The sequence below is a fragment of the Lithobates pipiens genome, unplaced genomic scaffold (assembly GCF_037356315.1).
Source record: "Lithobates pipiens isolate NorthernLeopardFrog02 unplaced genomic scaffold, aLitPip1_a1.2 Scaffold_16, whole genome shotgun sequence".
Classification (NCBI taxonomy): Eukaryota; Metazoa; Chordata; class Amphibia; order Anura; family Ranidae; genus Lithobates; species Lithobates pipiens.
In genome coordinates, this window is record NW_027507748.1 from 132342768 (window position 1) to 132362123 (window position 19356).

The window sequence follows — 19356 nt, forward strand, 5'->3', positions numbered from 1 at the left end:
TTTGTAGATGTGACAACTATTAAGCAAACCAATAAATATACAGTTATTGACTTTACAGTTATTGACTTTTTTTTTACCAAAGACATGTGGCTGAATACATTTTGGCCTAAATGTATGACTAAAATTGAGTTTATTGGATTTTTCTAATAACAAAAAGTAGAAAATATCATTTTTTTTCAAAATTTGCGGTCTTTTTACGTTTATATCGCAAAAAATAAAAATCGCAGAGTCAGTCAAATACCTTTAAAAGAAAGCTCTATTTGTGGGAAAAAAAGGACGCAAATTTTGTTTGGGTACAACATTGCATGACCGCGCAATTACCAGTTAAAGCAGCGCAGTGCCAAATTGTAAAAAGACCTCTGGTCATTGACCAGCAAAATGGTCCGGTCTGAAAGTGGTTAATAATATTTATTTTTGTGTTCTTTTTTGTGTAAACAGGCATGTATCAAAGCGTAAAATACAGAACACAGGAACTTACAAAGTTCAACTTGGAAAAGTGAAGACAATATCAGACCTGAGTATGTACAAACTGGGCTGATATTGCCTTCATCACATGAAATTTTATTTTTGTTTGATGAAATACTTGTGTAATGTGTTTTCCTTCAAAAAGTAGAGTTTATTTGTGAGCAGGCAGGTACATTTCCAAAATACAAAGTAAAATAAATAACAAGGGGTACCAACACTAAACAACCTCCTGTAGATTAAAAAATAAAATCTAAAAAATACAATAATGTTGTTGTTATAAGTTTACACCCAAAAATAAAAAGTTCAAAAAAGGAGAAATGACCAGTGTCTTTAAAGGAGTTTTTTTAGGGAATCCCCCCCCCCCCAAAAAAAAAAACATACAAAAAAAATAAAAAAAATAACAAACATTGTGTAGATGTGACTTAAACTAAAATTGTATTGCTGAAATGGTTAAAAAAGAATAATGAAATCCGTTTGGGAGAAGTGTGTGTGACTATGAGCATCAAAAGAAGTTCGTTCTTGCAGCATTGTTAAAGATCAAGAGAATGCGCTTGATGACTGATTTTTTAACATTGCAGGGTGACGAATGTGCTATATCACTTACGAGCAGCAGTTTTACCTGAACGAGCACTTCCGTGTCTGAATTTGAATGTGAGCATGCGTGGCACTTGGTCCGATGAAAATGCTGTACACATGATCGGATTAGGTCCGTCCGGCCCAGTTGGTCGGGAAATCTTTCCAACATGTTGGAAATTCGGATCGGACGGAGATTCGGACGGAATCAGTCCGATGCATACCACACACAGTCGGATTATCTGACGACGCGGTCCGATAAGACTCATTCCGACAGATTCTCCGACCGTGTGTACAAGGGCTAACACAGATTTAGACAGATTTGTGAACATTATTTGAGAGAAATAGGCATTTTGTGTACATAGAAAAAGTCGTAGATCTTTGCATTCAGCTCATGATAAACAGGGGCAAACACAAAAGTGTTGCATTTATAATTTTGCTCAGCTGATATTCTATGCCTCATACTTTGCATTTTTTTAAACTTCCCTGATAGTAGAAATGTCATATTCTTAAAATGTGCCTGCTGTACCATGTACTTGTATGAGAAAGCATCCTGTTCTCTTTGTATTGCTTCTTTTGTGTGAAATACCTTGAAATCCTGCCAGTCCCCTTGCTTTCCTAATAAAAGCTGACCACACTAAGCAGGAGAACACAGCGTGGTCAGTTCTTAAGCTATTCTGGAAATTTAGCAAGCTCTCCTCCAATGATCAGATTTGTTCTGACACACTGCTGTTCCACAGCCTATCGTTGGGAAGCTCAGTGTGCTGCTGTTTCTCCTTCCTACAGCTCATAAGCAGTTGAGAACAGAGGGAATGTGATCACTTATAAAAAAGGGAAAAAAGAGTATTTAGAATTTTTTTTTGTTTTATATTTATACAAAAATGTTTAGTCTTTCATTTCTATTTTAAACTGAATGGGTTGATTTATAAGGTGATTGTTTATAATCACTTTAATAATAATTAAAGCTGTGTTTCCAAAGGTATTCGACTTTTTAAAAACACAGACATGTTATAAAGAAACAGAAACACTCTGTATAACCTTTGATTTTACGTGAGTTCTTGTTTCTTAAAAGTTTACTATATTTAACAGTATGGACACATTTACTTTCTGCACTATCAGGAAGTAAATATGATATATGGACATTGACCTCCATACCTTGTCATCGTCATGTACAAAAACTAGTTTGAGAGGATTTGAGCTTTGTGACATGGTGCATTATCCTGCTGGAAGTAGCCATTAGAAGAGGGGTACTGATAGGGAATTCCCGTGAGACGTTTGGCTAATAGAAACACACATGAACGCATAAATATCCGCAGAATGGCAATCAGGAATGCGCACGAGAATGCGCGCCTGCACACAGGCACATGTGCAGTGCATGTTGGCGTCAGATGGACTATTTAAGGATGCTCTTGCCTGTGCTCAAGTGCTGACTGGTCTTCAGGTGTTCCCTGTGTCCTACATACTTCCAGTGTGTTACCTTTATTGCTGACCCAACTTATTCCTGACCTTATCTCGGATCTTGCGTTTGTCTTGTTGCTTGTTCCTGACCCGGCTTGTTCCTGACTTCAGCTCTGCTCTTGATTTGGTACCTCACTGTCCACCTTGTAATGACCCTGGCTAACCATGTGACCACACTTCTGTTTCTGATCCTGGCTTCCTAACCCATTTGAGTGTCTGCCTGGCTGTCTGCTGTTGCAGTTCTGTGCCCAGTTGAGTGTTCCTGCCACAAGTCTGCTGAGAGCCTGAACAGCCACACATCCCAGCCCTGGCAGTGCAAGTGGAGTGCTTCTTTAACTTCGGCTGGACTACTGTGCATGGCTATCGTTCCTGACCTGAGGGCTCTCCTGTTCCCTTGGAACCACATCTCCTGCTGCAAGTCCCTCGATCTACATCTGTAGGCACTCGTGCTCCTCCTGTCCCTTCGTACCCTCTGTTTAATTTCTAGTGGGGCTTGGGCTGGAGATACCAGAGAGGGTGACCTCGTCATTTCAGTTCCTCTCAGGTACGTGACAGGTACACTGTAGTCATAAGGTTTGAACATGGTCAGAAACAATACTCAGGTAAGCCATGGCATTTAAATGATGCTCAATTGGTACTAAGGGGCCCAAAGTGTGCCAAGAAAATATCCCCCACACCATTACACCACCACCACCAGCCTGAAGGCAGGATGGATCCATGCTTTCATGTTGTGTATGCCAAATTCTGACCCTACCATCTGAATGCCACAGCTGAAATTGAGACTCATCAGATCAAGCAAAATTTTTCCAATCTTCTATTGTCCAATTTTGGGGAGCCTGTCTGAACTGTAGCCTCAGTTTCCTGTTCTTAGCTGACAGGAGTGGCACCCGGTGTGGTCTTCTGCTGCTGTAACCCATCTATTTCAAGGCTCAATGGGTTGTGCGTTCAGAGATGGTATTCTACATTCCTTGGTTGTATGGAGCGGTTATTTGAGTTACTACGAGTTGAGGCTCCCAGCAGATGTTGGTTTAAGACAATGTTAGCTTAGTAAAGATGGGTATTAATGTGACGTAATTATCATGTATCCAAATAACAATGGGTCCAGATATATGAAGTTTATTAACCGGTTCCCGACCAGCGCACGCCGATGTACGTCGGCAGAATGGCACGGGCAGGCACATTGGCGTACAGGTACGTCCAATCTTCCTCGCATGCCGGTCGGGACCCCCGTGAGTCTGGTCATGGGTCCCGCGGAATCGATCACCTTGGGCATACCCGCGATTGTCTCACGGGACAGCTGAATGGAGGAAATGACGTGTAAACAGCATTTCTCCACTCTGCCTAACTAGTGACGCTGATCTCTGCTCCATGTGATTGGAGCAGAGATCAGTGTTCACTAAATGAAAGCCCAGCCCCCCACAGTTAGTAACACACCCCTAGGAACACTTAACCCCTACACTGCCACCCACTGGTTAACCCCTTCACTGCCAGTGTCATTTACACAGGAATCACTGCATTTATATATCAGTGATTGCTATATAAGTGACAATGGTCCCAAAAATGTGTCAAAAATGTCCGATGTGTCCGCCATAATGTTGCAGTCACAATAAAAATCGCTGATCGCCGCCATTACTAGTAAAAAAATAAATAATAAAAAGTGATTAATAAAAATGCAATAAAACTATCCCTATTTTGTAAACGCTATAACTTTTGCGCAAACCAATCAATAATCGCTTATTGCGATTTATTTTACCAAAAATATGTAGAAGAATATGTATCGGCCTAAACTGAGGGAAAAAATGTTTTTTTATATGTTTTTGGGGGATATTTATTATAACAAAAAGTAAAAAATAATGCGTTTTTTTTTTCAAAATTGTCGCTTTATTTTTGTTTATAGCGCAAAAAATAAAAACCGCAGGGGTGATCAAATACCACCAAAAGAAAGCTCTATTTGTGGGAAAAAAAGGACGTCAATTTTGTTTGGGAGCCACGTCGCACGCCCGCGCAATTGTCAGTTAAAGCGACGCAGTGCCGAATCGCAAAAAGTGGTCTGGTCTTTGACCAGCAAAATGGTCCGGTCTGTAAGTGGTTAAGTAAAATGATTGATAACTCACATTTGGGGTCCTTTTGTTCTTTTTCCGCTGAATCGATCTCATATATTCAGTATAACAGGGTATAAAAAGGGGATAGAGAGCCTACAATGGTGTAGTATTTTTCAATCAAATGAAGTTTATTAAGTAAAATGATTGATAACTCACATTTTCATATGTAGGTCGCACAGTGTAAAAACGAGCATCGAGCTCGTACCTGACCATCTCTTCCGGTGTCTGTATGCCTCTGTATCCTACACGTTACGTCACAACACACGTGACTTCGACTGGGATTTTACTTAATAAACTTCATTTGATTAAAAAATACTACACCATTGTAGACTCTCTATCCCCTTTTTATACCCTGTTATACTGAATATATAAGATCGATTCAGTGGAAAAAGAACGAAAGGACCCCCCCCCCCCAGGCTTTGCTGCATACCCAATAGGGACGCGCAGGAACACCATATTCTGAAGGAGCTTAAACCCCCCCCCCCCCCTCCTCTTCTACATGCTGTTTACCTTACAGCAGTATGGTAATGATTTAGCACAGCCACGAGTGTCAGTGACACTGAAGATTTTTGCCACATTAAAAAAGTCACACTGTCACCGAAGAGTACTACAATATCACTCAGTGTCCTTGGAAAACACTGTCACACTTGCACTATTTTGCACAGTGGACCTTATAAGAACTCCACACTCCACTTTAGATTGTATTTATGTATTTATTTATTCACTTTACATATTTTGCACATTTTTGCTAGCTATTTGCTTATTTGCACTTGTTTGCTTATTTGCACATTAATTAGTGGCACTGACTTTTTGTTGATTTGCACAGAATTATTGTCTAGTCATATCTTTTTTATATACCTTTGGATTTTATATCAATCTTACTGTTTTTTATTTCTGATTTGATCTGGTTTTAATACCTCATTGAAAACAGACAGTAATATATCTGGACCCATTGTTATTTGGATACATGATAATTACGTCATATTAATACCCATCTTTACTAAGCTAACATTGTCTTAAACCAGCATCTATTAGGAGCCTCAACTCATAACAAATTTTTAGGAGCGCAACGCCACTTACCTTTACTTTCTTCTGTACATTTGGGTAACAGTTTGGCCCTGACGGTGGATGCAGCACCTATAGAATATATATATATATATATATATATATATATATATATATATATATATATATATATTCCCTTTTAGCGCAGAAGTACCTACTTTACACTTATTTGAGTTACTGTTGTCTTTCTATCATTTCAAACCAGTCTACCCATTCTCCTTTGACCTCTGACACCAATAAGGCATTTTCATTCACACAACTACTGCTCACTGGATATTTTCTCTTTTTCGGACCATTGTTTGTAAACCCTAGAGATGGTTGTGTGTGAAACTCCAAGTAGATAAGCAGTTTTTAAAATGCTCAGACCAGCCTGTCTGTCACCTACAACCATGCCACATTCAAAGTCACTTAAATTCCCCTTTCTTCCCCATTCTGAGGCTCCATTTGAAATTCAGCAAGTCGCCTTCAGCACGTCTAGATGCCTAAATGTATTAAGTTGCTGTAATGTGATTGGCTGATTAGCAATTTGTGTTACCAAGCAATTGAACAAATGTACCTAATAAAGTAGCCAGTGAGTGTGTGTGTGTATATATATATATATATATATATATATACACATATATATTAAATTTAGGCATCTAGACGAGGTGAAGACGACTTGCTGAAGTTCAATCACATATATATATATATATATATATATATATATATATATATATATATATATATATATAGCAATTCGGCTTTTTTGCGTAGGGGGCGCCTGCACAAGATGCAGGCACGCCCGCTGTGTTGTGGTCACAGTACAAGCAGATTAGCACCCACTGATTAGCAAGGAGGAAAACAGGACAGAGCTCTGTCTATGTAAACAACACAGAGCTCTGTCCTGTCAACGTTGATGTGTCAGTTTTTGTTTCCTGCAAAAATCCCTGAGTGAAAGCACCTCACAGAACACACAAACGCTGGTTAGGCATACATTTATCCCTTTAATCTCTCTAGATGTGTTGCCCCTTCCCCGCCAGTGTCCTTAGAACAGTGACAGTGTATATTTTTAGCACTGATCACTGTATTAGTGTCACTGTGCCACAAAGTGTCAAAAGTGTCAGTTAGTGTCAGATTGTCAGCCATAATATCGCAGTCCCGCCATAATATCTATTTTAGAGTAACAGGGATAGCCATCCATAACAAAACTCAAATAAACCTGTAATCTATGATCCCTGGATCTAAACCTGCCAAAAAGGATGTCCTCTGATATTTTTTAACTGTGACCACAGCTGCCATCTCTCACCACTGATGATCTACTCAGATTCCTATCTTAAAGTGGAACTGCTGTATCACTTCAGGCTGGCCCCTTTTGCAGGTATAGCTTTTATAAACATTAAAAATAAGTCCCTATACTGTTTAAAATCCAGTAATACACTGCCTCACCCTGCTCTGCACATGCTCAGTTGCTCTCCATTTTAAGGCACTTTTAGGCACTGATGAATTTCTAGAGATCAATCTGCCGACAGCCTTCAAGTGGTATTAAACCCTCCTATCCTTTAGTGCCAAGGAAGCTGCTTCTGTTTTATCTGCAACTGCCATGGTGCTGCACATGTGATCAGTTCTGACACCAGTTTGGTTGAGAAAACAGCCAAATGTGACAATTGGCAATCCCCACAATCCAGGAATGTAAATTTTGTGAAACTGTTAAATCAATGGGTTTAGTTCTGCTTTATGACTTACTTTTGCTCAGGGGCTCTGGGCTTCAGCAAAATGGCAGCCTCCAGCAAAAAGTAACAGGGGCAATGCTGGAAGCAAATTACCAGGCCACACTAATTTTGGTAGCATAATTATCACTATGGAATGTATGTTCCTTGCTAAAGAACATTACTTTTTATCAAGTTGTTATGGGCAAAGTTCCTATTTACCAGAATGGGCGTTGAAATCAGCCTCTAGTGTGGACTCAGAGAATCTCCTAGCAGCAAAATAGAATAAGCTAGACCAACACAGATCCACATGAACCTCTTGAACTGTCTAAATTCAAAATATGTATTTTTTATGAATTTAACATCATATTGTCACAGCTATGAATGATAATCCCCAATCCTTCCCTGGGAACCTTCCATACATGTTTATTTTTTTATTCCAACCCTCCATCTTAACTTACTTCCTATACTTCTTCCTCTAACCTATTTTTAATATTTTATAATAATTTCCTCTACCCCCTCCCCCTCTATTTCCTAGGCAAAAAATACTATGGTGACACTGGAAAATCTACTATTGAGAAAAATAGCTACATTATCAGGCAAGACAAAAGTGACAGAGAACATCCAGCATACCAATATTAACTGAGGTCAATAACCACTTAGTATCTACAGTGCTGTGAAAAAGTATTTGCCCTCTACCAGATTATTATTTTTTTTGCATATTTCTCACACTTAAATGATTCAGATCATCAAACTAATTTTAATATTGCACAAAGATAACACAAGTAAATCCAAGATGCAGTTTTTAAATGATTATTTCATTTATTAAGAGAAAAAAATCAGTTCAAACCTGCAAGGCCCTATGTGAAAAAGTGATTCCCCCCTCCCATGCTGAATCATGAATGAACTGTGATTAACCAAAATTTTTTGGAAAGCTGAGTTAAATTTCACTTGCCACAATCAGGCCTGATTACTGCCAGACCTATTGAATCAAGAAATCACATAAATAAAAGCTGTCTGACAAAGTGATGCCACAATCTAAAAAAAATCAAGAACAGATTAGAAACAAACATGTATTGAATGAATTAAATACTTGTATAGCGCACAACGCGAACTGAATCGCCCCTAGCGCTGTGGCGAGCTTTGATCATCTGCTAAAAGAGGAAGGTCTTGAGTTTTTTCCTAAAAGCCAGGTGATTTTCTTCCAGGCGGATGTTGATTGGTAGAGCATTCCATAGCTGAGGACCTTGGACAGTGAATCTCCGATCCCCCTTAGATTTGTACCGAGCTTTGGGCACGAGGAGGAGGTTTTTGTTGGCTGATCGAAGACTGCGGTTTGGTGTGTAATGATTTATTTTCTCCATTAGGTATTGCGGAGCTTCTCTATGCACGCATTTGTGGGTGAGGCAAAAGGTCTTGAACGTGATCCGATTTTTTACGGTTAGCCAATGTAGGCTCCTCAGCGAAGGAGAGATGGATTCCCAGGTTTTTTTTTCCTGTTATCAGCCTTGCCGCCGTGTTTTGGATCAGTTGTAATTGTGCATGTTGATATTGTGGTAATCCTATTGGTCTAGGAAGGGTTTCAAAGCCATTTCTAAGGCTTTGGAACTTCAGTGAACCATGGGGAGAGCCATTATCCACAAATGAAGATAACTTGGAACAGTGGTAAACCTTCCCAGGAGTGGCCAACATACAAAAATTACTCCAGTGGTGAACCTTCCCAGGAGTCTCCAACGTACAAAAATTACTCAAAGAGCATGAAGACGACTCATCCAGGAGGTCATAAAAGATCCCAGAACAACATATAAAGAACTGCAGGCCTCCCTTGCCTCAGGTAAGATCAGTGTTCATGATTCAACATTAAAAAATGGACTGAGCAAAAATGGCATCCATGGGAGAGTTCCAAGGCCAAAGCCATTGCTGACCAAAAAGAACACAAAGGCTCATCTCACCTTTACCAAAAAACATCTTGATTATCCCCAAGACTTTTAGGGAAATAGTCTGTGGATTGATGAGACAAAAAAAAAAACTTTTTGGAAGGTGTGTGTCCCGTTACATATTGCATAAAACGAACACAGCATTTCATAACAAGAACATCATACCAAAAGTCAGACATGCTGGTGGTAGCATGATGTTCTGAGGCTGTTTTGCAGCTTCAGGACCTGGACAACTTACCATAATTGATGGAATCATTAATTCTGAACTCAACCAGAAAATATTAAAGGAGAATGTCCGGCCATCAGTTTGTGACCTCAAGTTCAAGTGCACTTGGGTTATGCAGCAGGTCAATGATCTGAAACACAACAGCAAGTCCAACTCCAAATAGTTCAAACAAAGCAAAATTTAGGTTTTGGAGGGGCCTAATCAAAGCCTGGACTTAAATCCAATTGAGATGCTGTATCATGACCTTACACAGGCCGTTCATGCTTAAAACCCTCCAATGCGACTGAATTAAAACAATTCTGCAAAGAAGAGTGGGCCAAAATTGCTTCACAGCAATGTGAAAAACTCATTGCCAGTTATTGAAAATTCTTGATTGCAGTTGTTGCCGCCAAGGGTGGCACAACCAGTTATTAGGTTTAGGGGCAATTACTTTTTCACATGAAGCCAGGCAGGTCTGCACAGCTTTTTTGCTTTTAAAAAATGCAACCATCATTTAAAAACTGTATTTTGAATTTACTCTGGTTATCTTTGTGTAATAATAAAATTTGCGTGATGATCTGAGTCATTTAAGTGTGGCAAATATGCAAAAAAAAAATCAGAAAGGGGGCAAATACTTTTTGACAGCATTGTACATTGTATATTATTTCCCTCAAAACACAAAATGTATAGAGTTACACACCAAAGCCTACACTGTATACAAAATTGTATATTGTTCCTTGGATTTATTCTAATTACTTGTTTTATTTTAGATTTTAAAAAATATATATATATTAAAAATAAGGATTGTAGCTTATTATAATTATACAGGATAGATTTTTGGGCATTCTGGAAGTTACACTTAATATGATGTTATGTTTTAACCATTCAGTTTGTGTCTGCTCACTGATGGAAAAAAAATATGTCTTTTTCAAAATAATGAACTCCATCTAAAGTTCATTGACTTACTAAGTTCCTCTCACTATGTGGCTTTGCTGGACTTCAAAGCACCTTATCTAAGAGGCTTAGGGTAAAACAGTTCAAACAACTCTGCTAATAAAATTCTCACTTTGATGCTGTTACTGACAATTTATCTGTGTTCTCTTTAATGGACATTCAAGGGGAAAAAAAAAGAAAAAAATATTTACTTTCGCAAATGCTGCCTTAGTGGCACCTCACTACATTTAAAACCAAATTCAAACAATTTCTGTCTGTTATTTATTTCTGTCTATGATCCCTCCTGGGAAGATATTTTGCTACTTTTTCACCCTGGGACACCCGAATAAGACATGGGGAGGTGCAGTTCAGAACAGGAAAAACAGACAGCAATAAAAACATTGCCGGAAATTCTTACCCTTCCTCACATTACTAAAAGTGTTTTTGGCCGTTGAAAAGATTTCCTATTACTTGCAGTCCTGACAGAAAGTTACACAAAATCTCCTTAAAGTGATTGGAAAGTCTTGCTTTTTTTTTTCTATAAAAATAACAAACATGTCATACTTACCTACTCTGTTGCAGTGGTTTTGCACAGAGCAGCCCAGATCCTCCTCCTCTCTGGTCCCTCTTCGCTGCTCCTGGCCCCTCCCTCCTGTTGAGTGCCCCCACAGCAAGCCAACTTGCTGTGGGGGCACTCGAGCCGTAGTTCCATGTATCCATTCAGACAAGGAGCCATGGGTTTGATCGCACCGCTCTCTCTCCGCATTGGCTAACTGATGTTTGATTGATAGATTCGGGAGCCCAGGGCACTGCTGCTGTGTCTCAGCCACTCAGGAGGGAGAGTCCTGGATGGCTGAGGGACTCGTGAACATCGCTGGGTTGAGAGGGGGCTCAGGGAAGTATTAGGGGGGCTGAAGGGACTTCTGCACACAGAAGGCTTTGTCATCTGGCAAGGAGACACTAACCTGATTCAAACGTTTCGATAATATTGTAACAACAAAACCTTTAGCATACATTTTAAAATTGTGACTGATCCCAAAAGGCTCATATTTCTAGATCTCAAGCTATTCCATGATCAAGACTGTAAAATACGCTCACGGACTCATTTTAAACCTACCTCTGGGAACTCTTACTGACACAGGAGAGGTTGACATCACAAAAGATGTATTACTAACATTCCATACAGACAGTTTTGTCCTTTAAAACAAAATTGTAGCTCCATTGAAGATCACAAAGCCCAGAGTCAAGTTCTCTTCAAAACATTTTTGCAGAAAGGTTATCAGGAAGAAGACATCAATCTAGCCTTCCAAAAATATCTTCAAAAACACTTGCTAGAGTCCCATCATGAGGATACCATGAACAAGGAAAACAACACAGCAGACTTACCTTCCACCCACAAAAGTCCTATGTTTATCACCAAAGCATTGAGCCATTAAGAAGACTCTTGATAAAAATTGGGGGATCCTTTGTAATGATCCCAAACTCAAAACACACATTGCTCCTAAGCCTAAATTGGTGTTTAAAAGAGCTAATAATGTTAAAAACATTATAGCCGCAATAAAATTACACAGGAATAAAAATCCTCTCTTGGACTTCATTCCTAAAATGTTTTCGCTCTTTGGATTGTATAAATGCCACAAGAGAAAATGCCTCACTTGTGCACATGTGACACATGAACAAAAGTCATTCTCCAATTCAAAAGGCAATACTTTTGCCATAGAAGAATTTTTAACTTGTTTGAATAATTTTGTTCCCTATCTCATTACGTGTCCATGCAAAATGTGCTATGTGGGCCTTCGCACCAGGTTTGGGGAACATAGGAGAAGTTCGAAAGAACTTATCCCAATTGCAGCATCCCATGACGTTTTAAAGCTCATCATGATAGAAATCCTGCATTACTAAAAGTACCAGCGATCTAATCCATCCTCCACTCTCTCTACCTGATGGAGAAATATTAAAAAAACTGTGTGCTCAAGAGACCTATTGAATCTTCAAACTCAATAGTCTCTCACCTGTATGCCTGAATAAAGAGTCAGCACCATCATTTAACTTCTACTCATCCATCCAGTCCCCTCCCACCCCCCCCCCCCCCCATCCCCCATGCTTACCTCTCTTCCATCAGTCTTGACACAACTCTCCCAGCCACTTATTTGACCCCTCACATATCTCACATATACACATCCCTTATGTGCATAGGGGTGGTTGTGCGGTTGTGTGTGTTCATGTGCACATTGCCACACGTGTGTGCTCCTCCACATGTGCCCCTGGTTATGTGCATGTATGCACTCATGTACCAAGCATCTATTATGTGTTGATTTATTTGTATGTATGCATCTATGTCTATGGTTGTGTAGGTGTTCACACACCTCCTTTACATAAGGTTCCATCCATCTTTTCTTTCTGTCCTCATCAATGTTTCATTCCTCATTCCATCAATGCTCCCTTTCACTCCCTTTAACATCATCTTTTACACTCTGCTCTACACCTGGAACAGCTCCTTGCCCTGTATTGTCTCCTTCAGTAGGAAGTTTTCCTTTCTAACTTCACACTTCATGTATCCATGATGATAATACACACTTTTTCATGCAATCTTTATTTTGTTTTTGAATTTGATTTAGATTTTTTCATAATTTCATCACTTTATCATTTCATTATTTCAGTTTTTGATTTTTTTTTTTATATTTTCATTTTCATTTTTTTTTTGTTTTTTATTTTTATATATATTTTTATTTCTTTTTTTTTTGTTTATTTATTTCCATTACCATTTTTATTTTATTTTCAATCTATTGAACCATTTAAACTACATCCCCACATTTTCATGTAAAAGAAACATTTACAGTACCATCATGATTTTTTCATATATTTATGCACATCCTTCTTTAACTCCGTTCATTTATTCAGATATATTTATTCTAGATATATATTACAATTTTGCATTCTATTCTTTATACTTATATCTACTTTTTTGCTTCTATTTATTCAGGTTTTATTTTTGTTTGTTTTTGATTACTACATTCCACACGTGCATATTCCCATCTAAAACCTTTTTTACCAAAATCTGTTAATTTATATCCTATCTATGCACAATATCTTCTCTATATAGCTATCACTTTCCCATCAACACAGGTTTCACACCTGTATGTTGTTAATCCGTGTTTAATGCCCTGAGTATTTCAGATTTGATTGCTTCAACAGCTGAAGCCACTATCATGGATTGGGCTGGGCTAATTGCATCCTCTATTTAAACGTGATGTTAATGCTGGAGGATCAGCTGATGAAGGGGGCTTGGCCGTGCCTGCGAAATGCGCTCTGATTGTCCAGACACAGTGCCCTCCCCACTCTGACAGCTCAAGGACACTCCTACACAGATTTACACAGCCAGCATCCTCCCAGGTCCCTCGAGGCTTCAGCTTCCTGCTGACACAAGGTGCTTCCACAGGAACACCCCAGCGGCTCTTCTGTGATGCTGGATCTGAAAAGCATCTACCCTCACTAGCACGATGTAAGTGTAGTTTATACTGTCAACAATTTGTATTTTAATCAAATAAAATAATGCTGCACTAGGATTTGCATGGCACATCTCTTCTTTTTTTGGCTTCCTTTTTCCATAGTGATCATGTCCCCTAGCCTGTGCCTGAAGCAGACTTTCTCCCTTTGCAGCATGTGTTTCAGAGACTCAGAGTTGACAGGGGGGCACCCCCTAGAACTCTATGTTCAACTCATTTATTTTAGGACTTTGATCAATCGTTTTTTTTAACAGAAACTCTTGTGTTTTGTTTTTTATAAATTTTTTACCTCTACAATATATTTTTATTGTTTTTATTGATGAACCAGCATACTTATGCATGTCCTCATACTATTTTTCGTAATCAGGCGTTTCATCGCTGAGAGTTACACCAGTGCTTTATGTGTGTGTGTGTGTGTGTGTTTTTCCCCCTACCAGCTGATATGGTAAGAAAACACCAACATTCTATTATATAAATGGAAATCATTTTTCTTTTTTAAGCAAATGTTTTTATTTAGAAATCCAATATTTACTTTCTTTCTATTGTTATAATTGTTGATGTATTTGTTTGTGTTGATTTTTAAAATTATTTTATTTCTATTTCCACTTGTAAAACTCAAAACCTACGGTATGTATCAATAGGAAATGATAAATTATTGACCCAAATTTTGTAGACCTTAACCCATGTCTAGTTTGGAAACCTTTTAAATGATTCCTGTCCCTTTCCTTGTCACAACAGACAGTAGTATAGTGTCCATATCAAGACATTACTTCTTCCTGCTCTAGATTTAACTAATAGGGATGGGCAAACAGTTCGGCCCAAGCATAAGTTTGGGCTGAACTTTCGCTGTTCAGGCGTTCAGTGAAAAAACTGACTGCACTGCATTGCGGCACTGAATAGTGCATTGCAAGCCGTGATTTGCAGAAGCAGTGCAAACTTCAGCCAATCAGGGCACAGAGCACTGTCAGAGTCATGATTGGACACTGTCATCATGACTTTATCCAATCATGGCTCATTCCCGCCCCACAGTATAAAAGTATTTTTTTCAATGGCAGCCATTTTCAGTGTGATTTCGGCATGGAAAGAGATATAACAGGGCTCTGTTCAGTGCCATTAGTTAGTTAGTGTGCTATACTGTGCTATTTTGCTTCAATTGTCAGTGAAGAATAGTAGTTTAGTGTCAGTCTAGGGATAGTGTGAGTGTAGTGAGGAGGACCATCATTCAGCTTTGCATAGTGTGCAGTTAGAGTAGGGACAGCTCAGATAGTTACACTGTAGTGCAGGGGTCTCAAACAAGCGGCCCTCCAGCTGTTGCTAAACTACAAGTCCCATGAGGCATTGCAAGGCAGACAGTTACAAACATGACTCCCATAGGCAGAAGCATGATGGGAATTGTAGTTTCGCAACAGCTGGAGGGCCGCCAGTTTGAGACCCCTGCTGTAGTGTATTGAGACCATGTCATTCATACATACAGTAGTGTAGAGTAGGGACAGCTCAGACAGTTTCAGCGTAGTGAAACCGTGTCAGTAATCTTGACATTAGTGTATAGCTAGAGTAGGGACAGTTCAGATAGCGTCAGTGTAGTGACAGTTGAATTTGATTGCCTTACTGCCAGTTTAACGCCATTTACTTCTGTGTGTGTTACCGCCAGTTTAACGCCATATAGTTTTGTGTGCGTTACTGCCAGTTTAGCACCATATAGTTCTGTGCGTCACTGTATGTTTGGCGCATTATATTGCAGTATATTATAGTGTATCCATAGAGTGTCTGTGTAGTGTGAGTACTTAAATTAAAGTGCACCAAACACCACTTTACATTGATTAAAGATTTCCACTTCTTTACATTTGCTTATACGCAGTGTCCAGAGGCAAAGGTGGACATGGTGGTCAGTCCACAGGCAGGGCATTATTTCCTCTGTTTATGGAGATTGCCCATGCTATCCAGCCACAGCATGCAGAGGAGATGGTGGACTGGCTTACTAAACCTTCCTCATCCTCCTCATCCTCTGTCACACAAGCAGAGACATGTGTGAAGTCCCCTGCAGTTGCCAGAGTGGATAAACCTGCCTCCTTGTCCGCATCTATTCCTGCCACAGCCCCAACATCAGCCATGGAGGAGTCAGCTGAGTTAATTGACCACAGTGTCAGCTAATTGCCCCTTGATGATACCCAGCCATTACCTGATTCAGATGTTGGTTCTGAGGTTGAGGATGAAAGGAACATGAGCCTAGAGAGAGGGGAGAACTCTGGTAGACAAATTGGCATTCATGTTCCCCTAGCTGCAGTGTATTTCCAAGTTGCCTCCAGTGGTAATGATGACAGGTGCATATCATTGCAATTTTTTACAACAAGGCCAATTCTTGCTTTCATCAAGAGTACCTCTATAGGGTTACAGTTGGAAGGTGCCACCGACACCTGAAGACCAATATTTCTGCACCTGTTTGACAGATGCATATCACTGCAGATTTTTACAGCAAGGCCAATTCTTGCTTTCATCAAGATTACCTCTATACGGTTATGGTGGGAAGGCACCACTGGCACCCAAAGACCAATTTTTACGCACCCATTACTTCTATCCAAAGTCAAAGTGACACCAGAATGTATCCAAATAATCTCTCATCTTGTTCCCAGTGCACTACATTGTGGCCTCCTCATAACACTGGCTCCCCAGCTGCTGCTAAGCAAAATAAAGGCAGCTTGCAGGGAAAATGTCATTTTTTTTGCTTTATAATTTCAATTATTGCTGCAGCAGATTCTAGACATGGTGCAGATCTGCCACTTTACAGGTAGACTAATGGGACCCCCAGGCACTATACTGGAAGGAATTTTTCATCTTTATGCTATCACTTTAAAAATCCAAAAATCACTGCTTATTTAAAAATGAAGTTTTTCATGAACTTTTTTTTTTATTGATACATGTCCCCAGGGCAGGACCCGGACCCCTATAAACATTGTATGCTCAATTACTTGCATATAAGCCTTCAAAATGGTCACTTTTGATTTTTGACGTTCGGGTTCCATTGACTTTAATGGGGTTTGTTATTCAGGTCCGAACTTTCACGAAGTTCAAAAGTTCTGGTGCAAATCGAACAGGGGTCCGTTCAGCCCATCCATATTTGGGATGAGCCACACATACCTGGGTTCAATTTGGGGCAGGTTTGGGTTGTGAAATCTGAAACCTATTGAAGTCAATAGATGCTGAATGTTACAATTTTCTAAGCTAACAGGCAAGGGATTGTCAGACAAATGGCATGGAAGACTGGGCACTGCCTTCGGGAACATGTACCAAATAAAAAAATAAATACAATATGTTTTGGTGGAGAGCATCAATTTTATATTGTTTTAAGGGCAATATTATTTCATTTGCCAGCAAATGACAGCTCCGGATGTTCACTTCTGTTTGTAAGAAAACAGTTGAGGACCCCCCCAAGAAAAAAATAATAATCGGGTTTCCCCTAAAAATATATACTAGACCCTTATCCTTTCTGGGGGTCTGGTATTGATGTCAAGGGGGACACCACACACATTCTAAATCAAACCCTTTGGGTCTGGTATACATTTTAGGGGAGAATTATATGCATAAATAAAAAAAAGTCTGGGTTCCTTCTAAAAAAAAAAAAAACACACTAGACCCTATTGCAAGCATGCACCCTGGCTGGCCAGGAAATAGAGGGACAAGCATGCAGTCCACCCTCCTGAACCATATGAGGTTACATGCCCTCAACAGGGAGGTACCTTGCCAGGAGGGAGCCCCTAGAAACCACATCAATAAATTCAATGAAATCACATCACCCTCTGACCTAGTCCACAGAAAAATAAACCCACAGGCACAATCCTATCCCGATGACTGCTCACCCACAAATGTCAAACCTGGATAACAGCTCAGTATAAACAAAGGGACGGGGGCTCCTGGGTAATGTCATTGACTCAATATGAACATGACCATATTTGGTCAAAGATGCCACAGGGATCTTGGCTGTCAAGATATTATAGCCAGCAAGGAAGATTAACCCACCCACTCTATTTAGCATATATGAAAAAAATCTGTTGGATTTCTTTAATTTAACCTGAATGAAATCAGTGCATATATGACCAGGTTTAGGATTACCCTACCTGGGCATTTGAGAATAGTTTAAGGTCAGCTTAAGATCAGCTTGAAGCCAGTTTTAGATCCGTTTGCGTGTATATCACATTCACAGCCATCAGCAATGCTGCACCAAAAAGAAAATTCCCATGTAAACTAGCCCTTACTGAATAACCTACTATAAACATATTTGCAGTTACATAATTCATAGTGCTAGAGACTTTTCACTGGCATAAGCCCCCTCTAAACTAGCATCCTGCAGGCAGCATACTGTACTGTAGGCAGTATTGGAGCCTGCATCCATTTATTATGTTGTTTACTTAGTAAACTGTTCGTTCTGGTTTGCCCTAGCCAGGCATTTCACAGGAAATGCTCTAAACTATCATCTCTTCCTCTGTCCCCAAAGGATTTTATTGACATCAATAATATGATGGAATTTTAAAGCACTGAGGCTTTTGACCCTTCCATCCTAAGACATTTCATAAAGGATTTTCACTGATACTTTGGTAGTTATCATAAAGCTGTCAGGCAATGGAGTTTACAGAGCATCTTGGCTGATCTTTCATGTGGTCTCAGCAGAAATTGTATTTTGTAGTTCGAATTAAACTGAATATACCAAATCAGCTTTCTAGGTAATCAATACACTGCTCCAGGCTGGGTCATTACGAGATCACCAACCAAGCAGAACAAGGATTAAAGTCAGCTTTATGCATGTCATCTTTGAATATCCCTATCTAGATTGTCCTTCTGGGAGTCAGTCTGAAGGTGATAAATTATATTTGTTTTTTATTTATTATTTAAATAGTATTTTTATTATATATCACTTTATAGTTATGCAGTATATATATATATATATATATATATATATATATATATATATATATATATATATATATATATATATATATTACACACACATTACTGTATATATGGTCATATATATATATATATATATATATATATATATATAAAAACACTAGTATAACTTTCGCTAGATTCCAATTTTTATCATTTCTTGTAGTCATAATAATTTTACATTTTTTCTCTTTTTTGCTCCTAGCAATACTTTATTATTTGCAGCAATGAGGCATTGTGAGAATTCTTTCTCAGACTCTGCCATTAGTATGTAGCAAGGTTCTTTGCCTGTCTCATTGTCCAAAGCTGTTTCTGCTGTAAAGACACTGGATAAGCAGTACTGTGATGCAAGATCGACATTCGTGTTTTTTTCCCTGGTGTCCAGACTATGAAAAACAAGACATGATCCAAAGTTGGCAGGTTTCTTGTCATCAGTAGACGGGCAGGAAGGGGGTTTGCTTAACCTCCCTGGTGGTATGATTATTTCAG